The sequence below is a fragment of the Diabrotica virgifera genome, chromosome 3, assembly GCF_917563875.1.
Source record: "Diabrotica virgifera virgifera chromosome 3, PGI_DIABVI_V3a".
NCBI lineage: Eukaryota > Metazoa > Arthropoda > Insecta > Coleoptera > Chrysomelidae > Diabrotica > Diabrotica virgifera.
In genome coordinates this window covers 171,654,295-171,667,406 of record NC_065445.1, presented here as the reverse complement: position 1 = coordinate 171,667,406, position 13,112 = coordinate 171,654,295, and the positions used below count along the sequence as shown (strand labels likewise).

Genomic DNA, 13,112 nt, shown 5'->3' with positions numbered 1-13,112 from the left:
TTTTCAAAAATACTAATTAGTTTTCTCAGGATTCGAAAAAAAAATGAATGCATTTAAAGAGCATTGCAAGCAAATTTTGCGCATACTCGCTTAATGTGGTATTAATACATATTTATTCATTTAATTTAAAGTACGTTTTGATTTTAAAATCGTTCATTTTGCGGAGATAATCTTTTTACGCCCTTTCCTGTCTGGTGCCAAAGTTATTTCTTTTTCTTGACAATCCATTATATTTATATTATTTTCCCAGAAAACAGTAAATAAACAAAACTGAACACAACACGTGCGCGCATACGGAAATATGCCTACGTTTGCTGAGGTGACAACATATCATAGAGCGCTGTTTGCATGTTAACAGTCACATAGCAATTTTTGAAAGTGGATTTCTAAAAATAAGATAGCGATATTTGCAAGAGTATTATGTTTTCTACCTCGTCTTATTCAGAATATAACCAGTTTGGATGGAGTATAATAATAATGACACGTTCATTTCAATAATGTCTACGAATCGGCGCCATTAATCGGCGCGTTTGCAAGTGGACTACTTGTTTTATGTTATTCGATAGGTTCTTAAAAAAAATTAAAGGCATATTTTTTGGTTTTTTTATTTGGAAGTGTATTTCTCGAGATATTAGACCGTTTCTATAATTTACCTCTGATATCACGAAAAAATCGTTTGTTCCGATTATAGCGCCATCTATCCACAATTCTAAAAAATGTCACGAATAAGAGTTGCTTACTTTTACGTAAGCAATCCAAATCTGCAATATCAAATGGGGTTTCTATTTAAGATTTTAACGTTACCCCCACCCCACCTCCAGGGGGTGGAGTGGGGTGATCGTGATTAGCGTAATTCGATAGATTTTCGTCAATATTTGCTGAGTCTTAAATTGTTTATTTTCCATGTCTTCGAGATGCACTTTAAAGATGACTTTTCTCATGCACAAAAATTTTTGCCGGAGATCAATTTAGTTCACAAAATTGCCTGACACTCTCATGAATCGAATGCAAAAAGTTGCATGACGATTCATCTTACTGCACAAAATTCCTAGGTTTAATGCTTCGTTGCCTCGTCTATAAGATGTAAATTGCAGCTGGAGTGTCAGATAATAATAGAACAAGTGATGGAGTTTAAATATCTAGGCATCACACTATCCAACTACGGAAGGCTCGAAACAGAAGTGGAAGATCAAGTGAATGGAGCAAACAGAGCCGCAGATTGCCTGAATGACACGATTTGGAGAAATAAAAATATGGGAAAAAAATGAAAGGCAGAGTTTATAAAACAGTCATCAGACCAATAATGACATTCGCAGCAGAAACAAGATCCGACACAGAGAGGACAAAAAGATTGCTCGAAAGAGCGGAGATGAAAACCCTTCGAAAAATCGGTGGTAAGATGGTGGATAACATTAATAAGTGGGTAAGAAACAGAAGAATAAAATGGAATGACCACATAAGCCGAATGACAACAAATAGAACGAAAACAGACGATCAGTGGGAAGACCACGAAAACGATGAAATGACAACTTACTAGAATCACTTGAGAAAGGCACTCCGCCGAAACAGCTGTAGTCACTTAGTTATAATAAATTTTGTGGAAGTATAGAAAACAAACGTTTTCAGTGTTTTATTGTTAGATAAAATGAACTTCCATCAAGTAACGGTCGAATCCATCAATTATTTACTAGAAGCACATTGAGAAAACAGTCATGTCTATACAAAAAGAAGAAGAAGAAGAAGAATTCAGTCTCGTGTTGTTCAGTGAAAACTTGTTGAAAGTGGTCGTTCCTTGGAGTTTTCCTTGGAGCATTATTTGATTGTTTTTCCGTCACTAAATGCAACTCTGGGGTATTGCAAAACGTTCCGATGCTTTTCGAGCCGAAATTTCGTTTTGGCTTATTATTTCCAATCCTTTTATCATAGTTTCTTGCATCCACGAAGGTTCTGGTCTTTTCTTCATGTAGTTTCGTACCATCTAAAAATAACAAACGTATCTTCTTCATGTCCCGTGCTCGATTATCGAGCGTTGGCTATCAAATTGGCTATAGTAATTTTGTTGACGGCAGCTCGGAAAAGGGATGCAGAGGGTCTGTTAAACCATTCTCTCAGGTTTTTAAGCCATGACGTTCTTCTTTGACCTGGCCCTCTTCTTCCGTCTATCTTGCCTTGTATAAATGGAGTATATTATATCTCTCTGGGTGTCGCATAAAATGGCCAAAATATTCAAGTTTTCGATTTTTAACTGTTCTGACGACGTCCGTAACAAACGTATATGATAATATAAATAATTAAATAATAAATGAATAAAATAATTGTGGGGCACTTAAAACCACCTGTGGGGCACAGAGGACCGCAAGAGGACCTTGGTGCCCCAACGTAACAAATGTATTTGAAATTGCTCCTACATGACTCAACGTTTGTTTACATCTAGGATAATCAGCGTGTTTCATAGTAAAATATTCTAGGTTTTGTTGGGTATAATGGAAAATAATAGTATATAAACTGGAGATACTAGAGCCAATTGAAGCTGGCAATGAGATGAGACAGGGGAATTCCTTGAGTCTTTTATTGTTTAACCTGATCATGCATCAAACAATAATTTTTTTTTAAACATAATTTATTTACTGCAATCTGTTTTTACAATTAAAAAAAAAAACAATAAGCAATAGGTTTATCACATTAACATAGTGGAAATCCATCCAGTGATGAAAATCCTTTGCGATACATTTCTGATAAAAATATCTGAGATCTAAATAATAATTTACAAAGACATATTTTACGAACATATAAAAAAATATCAATAGCTAAAATACACACACATTAAATTATATAGTCTACGTTTCAGTAATTACAGGTACAGAAGGTTCTAATAAGTCACGGCGTTTTAGTCTTCCTCTCCTCGGTCGCTTAAGTAGGTCTTGCGCAAGCGTATTTAGATGCTTCAGTAGTTTATTTTTATAGGTTCCACTGAGCGAGACAACGGTGTCTTTAATGTTTTGGATGTGAAGGTCTCGATGTATAACATAATTAGGCACATACCACGGTGCGTTGGTAATATGTCTCAAGACTTTTGATTAAAAACGCTGAAGTTTCAGTAAATGGGAATTAGATGCAGTACCCCATATCTTAATACCGTAAGTCCAAACTGGCTTTAGGATAGACTTATACAATAATAATTTATTGTATAGACTTAATTTGGAGTTTTTATTCATGAACCAATACATTTTCCTGTATATTATTCCTAATTGTAGTCGTTTTTTCCAGATGTGCTTTCCCCAATTTAGTCGGCTGTCAAAATGTATTCCTAATTATTTAACATCATTTCTTGTGGGTATGATGGTATTTTTTATATGCACCGATGGTACACTTTCCCACAGTGTTTATTGTTTTTATGCACAGTGAATGTTATATGTGCAGATTTGCTGCCATTTACTTTAATTCGCCACAGTTTTTACCATTTCTCTAAACCATTTAAATGATGTAAATTTTGGCACGCTATAACTGGAACCGAGCTAGAGGCCATTATAAAAGTATCATCTGCGTATGTAGCAATTGTGCTGTTTGCTGTTGTGTGAATATCTGCTGTGTAGAGAAAGTATAAAGTTGGTCCCAATGTACTGCCCTGGGGTACTCCTGATAGAATTGTCTTCATTATGTCTAACCGGGAAGTATTCATTGGTAAGATAGGATCTCAGAAGTGTGTAAAGAGGATGGGGAAAATTAGTTTTTATTTTATACAGCCGCCCATCATGCCATACCTTATCAAATGCTTGTGAGGCATCCAAAAAGGCTGCAGTGCAGTATTCTTTCTTTTCAATTGCATCTCTTGCTACCTTGGCATCTCTATGTACCTGCTCAATTGTTCCATGTTGTTGCCTGAATCCAAACTGGTACTCCGGTATCAACTTTTGTCTCTCGATTATAGGATTCATTCTTTGAAGGAGTAACCTTTCAAATATCTTAGATATAATGGGAAGCAAACTGATTGGACGATAGGATGGTAGTTCGTGCGAATCTTTATTTGGTTTCGGTATTAGAATAATTTGTGCCATTTTCCATTGAAACGGAAAATAGCACAACTTTATTATAGCGTTGAATATGTACATAACCAACCGAAGTCCTTCTTCAGGTAAGTTTTTGCAGATTTTTCCCGATATTAAATCATACCCTGGAGCTTTTTTGATATTAAGATTTTTAACTAAATCTCTAATTTCATTTATTTTGATATTTTCAATAGGAGGTGACATCTGGTAGAGTACCACTAAGCTCTTGTGAATGCATTCTTCTTCTTCCGTAGGCAAAATTCTGGGATAAGGTTGAAAAACCTGCCTGAGATGATTAGCGAAAGCTTGGGCTTTATCGTCATCTGCCTTGGCACAATCACCACCTTCCTTTCTGATGGGTCCATCATGCTTGATCTGATGTTTAAGTTTTTTTGAGAGTTTCCAAATAGAGTAATTTGTGTCATCCGTCGCAGTGAGACCTTCAAGAAATTCATTTATGCCTTGATCTTTGTATTTGTGTAGTTCTCTTTTAAGCATGCGAGTAGCCCTATTCAGTTGAGTTTTGTCCCCAGGAGATCTGGAAGTTTGCCACTGGTTTCTTAGTTTTTTCTTTTCGTTGATTAGGATTTTTATATGGTGTGGATATGGTGCATAGTTATTCCTCTGATTTAGATCTGGAGTTGCTCTCCAAGCTGCCTGTTGAATGATTGTTGTAAGGTGATGGACTGCTTCCTCAATATTTTCATTTGTTTTAAGAGGAAGATTTAAATTAATTGCATTTTGAATGTTAAATCTGAACAGACCCCAATTTGTTTTATGATTTGAAAGGGAGGGGTGTTTATTTGTATTGCATACATGTTCCATCACATCAATAAATATGGGAGAATGGTCCGAGGAAAGGTCAAAGGATGGTTTAATATTTAAAAAGCCACTACTAATTCCTTTTACGATAGCAATGTCAATGAGATCAGAAATTTTATTTCTATCCGTAGGCCAGTATCTTGGTTGTCTAATAGAAATTGGAGTCAAATTATTGTCGTTTAAGCTTTTAATAAGTTCTCTTCCGCGTGTTGTTATCAACCCCAACTTATATCTTTTGAATTAAAATCACCGGTTACCATGAAATGATGACCAAGCCCATTGAAATAACTAGAGAAATGTTCCTCTTTAATTATTTTACCTGGGGGATAATACGCAACTGACATCGATGTCCCTTGCTAAGTTCTATGGATATATAAGTTGCTTGAATGTTTATTTCACATACTTTATTTATTTCGTGATGTTTTATATTACTTCTAATGATTAACGCAGTTCCACCATCACGTTTTTCCTTTGGATGTGGAGTGATATAGGTGCAGAAGTTTGGCATACGAAAATAGCTCCTGTTTGTCATATGAGCGTCAGGGACCATCATGATATCAAGATTATTTAATTTTATAAATGCCTTAATCTCCTCACTGTGGTTTGTGAGACCGTTTGTATTCCAGTATCCAATTTTAATTTTAGGGTTAAACATTAAGTTTTGAGAGCATAGTTATGAGAAGGTCGAACATTTTATCCATTCTCTCCATAAGTTCTAAATTGTTACTTGTTTCTGTTGTGTTCAGTTTTTCCTATGACAAGAAAAACTGAACACAATAAAAAAATAAGAATTAAAAAGGATAACAAATGAGAGAAAAACAACTTAAAATAATTTGCTATTTAGACGATGCAATACTAATATCTCAGAGTAAAGATGATTTACAACGTATGCTGGACCAATTTAATATAACCGCCAGAAAATTTAACATGTTAATTTCCCCAAAAAAGACAAAATGCATCGTTATAACAGCAAATCAAATAAGATGTAAATTGAAGCTGCAGGGTCAGATAATACAAGTGATGGAGTTTAAATATCTAGGCATCACACTATAGAGCTACGGAAGGCTCGAAACAGTAGTGGAAGATCAGGTGAATAGAGCAAACAAAGCCGCAAGTTGCCTGAATGACACAATATGGAGACATAAAAATATCAAAAAAGAAATGAAAGGCAGGATTTACAAAAGAGTCATCAGACCAATAATGACATACGCGGAAGAAACACGACCTGACACAAAGAGGACAAAAAGAGTTCTCGAAACAGCGGAGATGAAAAGCCTATGCAAGGTAGACAAAAGTAATAACTGGGTAAGAGACAGAAGAGTAGAATGGAATGACCACATAAGCCAAATGACAGCAAATAAAGTAGTAAGGACAACGAGAGACGGCTCCCCAATAGGAAGACGATCAGTGGGAAGACTACGAAAACGATGGAATGACAACTTACTAGAGGCACATTGAAAACACAGACAGAAAAGAAAACTTCTTCTTTCGAAATGGTCATTATTATTGGTGATGCTTGGATATTTATCTATTTGATATGTGGCATGGACTCTATTACTTCCGGTGAATATAGTACTTACAAGAATTAACACGTTGACGGACCGAACGTCTATAGACGTCCAATTTCCATTGATGTAATGTGACACAACGTCTATAGACGTTGAATTTTTCCCTATTCTACTTTGCAAAATACATATAGTGTCACAACACTTCCTTACATATTTGACGCATTGTCCGTCAATGTGTTAACCGTAGAATTGAGTTCGTTTTGATTATTTGGAGAGTGGCATGCTTTTTTGCACTTAATGTTTATATAAATATTCCGACCACTATCAGATTTAACTAAAATGTTATGTAATGATTTGCGACATTCTTAAAATCCTATATGACGTCAAAATTAATGACGCACTGAAAAAAGGGTTTGGGATCATCTATAATTAGATGTTTTATTTACTAGGAGTGACCATTCACGTCTAATGTGAGCCTTATCTTGTCACTATTTACCCTATTCTATACACTGTACCCTCTTTACCTATTCTGGACTGGAACTGTATGCTGGTACCGTGATATTACCCCAGGCTGTGGGTGAAAAAAAGTGATATAATTCAGGAATTTTTGAAACCTATCAGGTGTTGAAAGGATGATGGCAGGAATAGCTTATATTAAAATGTAACCAAAAAATTTGTGCGGTTTTTTATTTATGACGTTTTTCATTTGTTAAATTTGTAAATTTTAAAGATTTTTAATTTTGCAGCTTAGGATCTTCATTTTAGAGAAAAACTTTTGTCGGTTCGCTAAACTCAGACATATTTGGCTAGTGATTTGAGTAAGTAATTTTGCCAATTTCGTAAAATTGGCAAAAAAATAATTACTAAATAGTTAATAATTACTAAATAGTTAGTAATTTAGCCAATTTTGACAAAATTAGTAAAAATAAAAAAAAATGCAGACTAAAATCACTAGCCAGTTGTGTCTGAGTTTAGCGAACCGACATAGAAAAACGTAGTAAATTAAAAAACCTACAATTTGAGCTATGGCAAGATTAATTTCGTTAATATGTTATTGCAAAAAATCCTGCGAAAGGTACAAAATGGCTTTCTAACTACTTATTTCTACATTCTCTTTCTAACTACTTATATTTGCATATTCTGATGTAAATAAATGCGTAAAACATTTTTTAACCTCTGATTTTGAATTTGAAAATTAGGGGGCATGTATCGTTATAAACATTAAGAACTGAAGCAACAGTTTTATATCCTATGAGTGCACGCAGAACTTGCAGACTATTGTTGCTAAAGACAAAATAAAGACTCAAAACCAAATAAAAATATTCTACGACCAACTGAAGCCGAGATAATTGTTTTTGTTTTCTTAAATCGTAGTGACTTTATTTATAACAATTAAGAAATTATTTCACAGTCATTAACTAAAGAAAGACTGATATTATCTTAAAATAAAAATTATTACAAACGAAAATTACATTTAATTATTAAAAATGATTTTTAAAGTGTAGTGGAGATTTATTTTTCTTTGCGAATGTGATTTATTGTGTCGGTTGCCCCTAGCAACGGTTAGCAACTTATAGTACAATGAATCACGGTTTTTGCTTCCAAATTTTAAAACACCGCTTGGATTGACATGAAATTTGGCAAACACATAGATAACATGTCAAAGAATAAAAATGATATTGGACCTCTGTGTGCTTTTGCCCTGGGGTGAGTTTCACCCCTTACAATGGGTGAAAAAATATACGTTCAAATTAAGTCCGGAAATAAATAAAGCAACGTCTAATTAAAAGCACCTTTTGTTCTATAGGATTTTTTCACAAAGTTAATAGTTTTCGAGTTATTTGCAAGTAAATACCTTCATTTTTCAACAAAAATAACACATTTTCAGGCGATTTTTGGCAAATAATTCAAAAAGTAAGTATCTTATTGAAAAAACATTTTAAACAAAAAAATAGCACATTATAAATTAATTGAAAAAAATGGTGTGTGCACGAACTCTCTAGACCCAGTAGAGACAAAGTCCTAGCCAATGAAAAATAGGTTCATATCCGTCAAATTTCAAAGTGAAATATTTCAACGTGAAATAACCAAAAAATCATGCACTTTTTGGAGAAAAATCATTAAGTATAACCTTTTTAAAGTGTTTAAAAAAATATGTGAATCTGTTTTTTTAAAAACGTTTGTAGCATCAAAAGTAAGCAAGTTACTCTCAAAATAAAGTTGGTCTCTTTTTTATTTTGGTCAAAAAAACTCGGGAATGTCACCCCCTAATTAGCATCAAAAATGAAATGAATCCTTCTTACTTTATAAGTTGTTTTACTCGTATTTGTGTCGTTTATGTCTGTAAGTTTCATCGGTTCAAAGTGCTTATTTTTGAAGGGGCTGTAGTTGAAACGACTTGAATTAGTCAATAATCGCGAGTGTATACAAATTTAGAACAGCCAATTTTTGCCTTACAAAAAAAATCCAAAATACCCAGAGAAGCAAAAACAACATTTTTTTACTCTTTATGATTTATGATTTTTGGTCACATTAATAAATTTTAAGTTATTTTGAAAAAAAAAAACATTTTTTTCAAAATGAAAAATATAAACAGATTTATTTAAAAACAATTTTTTTAAATAAGCCCTTTAAAATGACGATACTTACAAATCGTAATAATAAATGAGCAAAGTAACTTGTGAAGCGGTAACGCATAATTTGATTTAAGATGGTAAACACAAAAAAATTTTAATGAGTTTTCTCCAAAAAGTGCATCATTTTTTGGTAATTTCACGTTGAAATATTGTTCCTAACTCTTGCGGAAAGTCTCTTTTCCGCACTAGACTGTTTGCCAAACTCCGCTTCGCATAATAAACCCAAATTGCCAAAAATAACTATTTTAATAATAAAATGTAATTTTCGTTTAATAGTTATTTATGATATAAGTGTTAAAAGTACACTTTTAAGGCACGCATGTGAAAGTTTGCAGAATGAGCGAATCGAGTTATGCATTTCACATGAGTGCCTTAAAAATGTACTTTTTAACACGCATATCATACAATATTTTTTCTACAAACGTTAATACTGGGCCCAGAGCACGCCAAATAGAATTCTATTTTGCTGACGTCACAAAATAGAATTTCATAATGGGAGAATCGACGGTTGCTAGACAACGTGACGTCACTAAAATAGAATTCTATTTGGCGTGCTCCCTCACCAGGACAATATCTACAAAAACTTTTACTTGAATTTGACTGACATTCCATTTTTATATTTTTTTGGCATTACATCAAAATTGCGTATATGGTCAATACGAACTGCAGTGCCATAAAGATTTTAAAGCACTAGTGCTTTAAAGTAGCATTTTTAACGCTCGTTTGGAGTGCTAAAAATTGCATTTTTAATGGTTCTACAACACGGTTGTAGAAAAAAAAATTTATTTTAAAATAATATAAGCCTTTCTTTAGTCAATGACTGTGAAATAATCTCTTAATTGTTATAAATAAAGTCACTAAGATTTAAGAAAACAAAAAAAAATTATCTCGGCTTCAGTTGATCGTAGGAAAATTTTTATTTTGTTTTGAATCTTTATTTTGTCTTCAGCAACAATAATCTGCTAGTTATGAATTCATAGGATGTATAGGAGCAGCTTCAGTTCTAAATGTTTACCACGAAATTTGTCTCCTTATTTTCAAACCCGAAGCAAGAAGTTAAAACATATTTTACGCATTTATTTACATCAGAATATAAAAATATAAGTCTTTAGAAGGAGAATGGATCTTGAATTAACTCTCAATTTTTTTTTTCGAAAAGTTAAAGCCATGGACATTTGACCCCTTGGGATAAACAAGTTATAATATCTAAGCAACAAGTTCACCAATCGGGCTCTACAATTTTTTTTATATTTGGTATTGAAACGTCTTCATTTTAACGCCTTAAAAATAAACAAAAGTTATTTTTACAATAAATTATGCAATTGCAAAAAACGGCCATTTTGGACCTTTCGCAGGCTGTTTTGCAATAACGTATTAACGAAATTAAACTTGCCATATCTCAAATTGTAGGTTTTTAATGTACTACAATTTTCTATTTAAAAGTTTTTCTCTAAAATGAATATCCTTAGCTGCAAAATTAAAAATCTTTCAAAAAGTTCAAATTTTAACAAATGAAAAACGTCATAAATAAAAAAGCGCACAATATTTTTGGTTACATTTTAGTAGAAGCTGTTCTTGGCATCGTCTTTTATAACACCTGATAGGTTTTAAAAAATTCCTGAATTATATCCTGAAATCGACCTATTTTTGGTATGCCTCTTTTACAACTGTCAGTTGTAGAGTCCGGATTTGTAAGGATAATAGGTCTGGATCCTGCATAAGAAAAAAAAGTTGATTAATAGCAAGCTGAAAATTTGGTAATAGCTTAATGGTGTCTAGTCGGACAATCTTTGATATATGGGAACACTGGAACAGGGGAAGTTTTAATGGTGGAGCAGGTTAAAAATTTGGAAAGTCTGACAACGAAAACATCAGCTGTATTTTGTCGGACAGAATTTCCAATTGATTTGTTGCCCTTTCATTATACTCTCATGCAAAAATCATACTGGTGTGTCTCACCAACTGGGCATTTTTATGAGTGGAACACGAGGAACATGTCAAATGACATAAATCATGTTGGTTAGTAATAGCAGTCTGATTTTTGCATGAGAGTATAATGAAAGGGTAACAAATCAATTGGAAGTTCTGCCGGACAAAATACATCTGATGTTTTCGTAGTCTGACGTTCCAAATTTTTAACCTGTTCCACAATTAAAACTTCTCCTGTTACAGTGTTCCAATATATCAAAGTTTCTCCCACTAGACACCCTTAAGCTTTTAACAAATTTTCTGCTTACTATTAATCAACTTTTTTTTGGTACGCGGGATCCAGACCTATAATGCTTACAGTCGGAAAAATGAAAGAATACCCATGAACGATCACATCTGTAACGGTTCACGTTACGAAATGAAATCTTTAAATATTTTTATAATTATTTTATAAGAAACGCGCATCAAAGAAACGTGAAACATAAAACATGAAACGAGAAACATGAAACAAATAAAAAAGCGTTTCATGTTATATACTAATCAAAGAATCAAAAATAAAATTTGTACAGTCAACAATGAAAAGTGATGATGACGAGGTAGTTGCTGTTGTGGCTCTTTATTACTGTCCAAAAATCATAACCATAGTACATATTTGGTTACAATCGAATTAAATAATCATCTTGCCAAATTTCAATCATTTTATAGAATGAGTATTCAAACATTTACATTGTTTTATTGTGAGTACTGGTTTAAAGAAAACGATATTTTCTTGTTATTGTCTATTCGAGTACCTCTCCAGGTTATAATTGTACAACTCTTCGTTCTGCTCCACCACAGCAATCAATGCCATATTAAATTCTTGGTCAGCATTCAATTTACGCACGTAATTAATTGTCCAAAATAATGAAACTGAAACCGAAAAAAGAACACGACCTATTTCATGAAACACGTTTCAAGAAGATTAAAATGTTTCATGGGCATGAATCACACTCGTTTCATAGATGGGCGGACGTCTTTTTGTTTAGTAGTGATTTATTTCCATGAAACGTGTTTCACGTTTCATGTTTTACGTTTGACGTTCCTTTGGTGCTCGGCTTCCCAGGCACGCACATCAAAGAAACATGAAACGTAAATTACGTTTCATGGAAATAAAACAGGGCTAAACAAATATACGTCCGGCCATTTATGAAACTCTTCGAAAATAAAAATGTGTCATGAGAATGAATCACACTCGTTTTATTGGTAGGCGGACTTTGAGATTTGTTTAGCAGTGTTTTAGTTTTATGAAACATGTTTTTCGTTTCATGTTTCTTTGGTGTGCGGCTTGTTAGAGCTTTCTATATTATCAGTTAAGATTCGCAAAGCTATAATGATTATCTGATACTTCAGCTAAAAGATGGAGTTTGAAAATTCTTAATTTATTCCTGACAAGCCTAAGTAGAGGTAAACAATTTTCAAGACCATGATTCAATTATGATTTAAAAGAATCACTGTTATTTTATTGTTTTTATTGGCCAAGTAATATAATATATTTATATTATAAATTCTTATTTTGTTTGTTATCGTTGGTAGATAGAATATACACAACCAAACTGATGGAATCAGCATGAAATTCAAAGAAATATTTATTTCTTTTGAAAAAACTTGTTATTGTTGCGAAGAATAAGGTTTTTATTGAAAATAAACAAATCGATAAGACAATCAGATAGTACAGCTCGGTACGGTATAGGTTATTTTTGCTTGAGTTGCAAATTTAACGAAAATAAATAAACTAACTTTTGTGTCCAAAAACGAAAATATGCCTTTTGTGGGGTTATAGGACCTACAACGGGGTATGATTAGGTATTGGTCTTGTGGAGCAAGTAATGTTCTCAAAGGGTCATAGCTGCAGAGTAGTGCAGAGCTAGGCGTAACACAGGGCGTTCTGTCCAAAACCTATGCTAGGTAACTGGAATTAGGAAATATTAAAAATGTTTATGCTGTTAACTTTAAAACATCATTTGGCGAAAATTAACATTTTATCTTCAAATCTATGTCTAGACTGTCAAACAGAGGGAGACTTAAATCATATATTTTTTGAGTGCTCAAAGTATACTCAACAAACTAATAAACTAATTGAAAATTTATTAAAATATAATATATTTCCACCTTATAATTTATGTTACCTACTT

The 13,112-nt window shown here is 33.1% G+C and overlaps 1 protein-coding gene across 2 annotated transcripts in view; it reads left to right on the top strand.

The window, feature by feature from the left end:
* LOC126881395 (lysosomal acid phosphatase-like) overlaps nucleotides 1–13,112 on the top strand; it is a 77,418-nt gene that overhangs the window by 53,734 nt on the left and 10,572 nt on the right. The window lies entirely within an intron of this gene.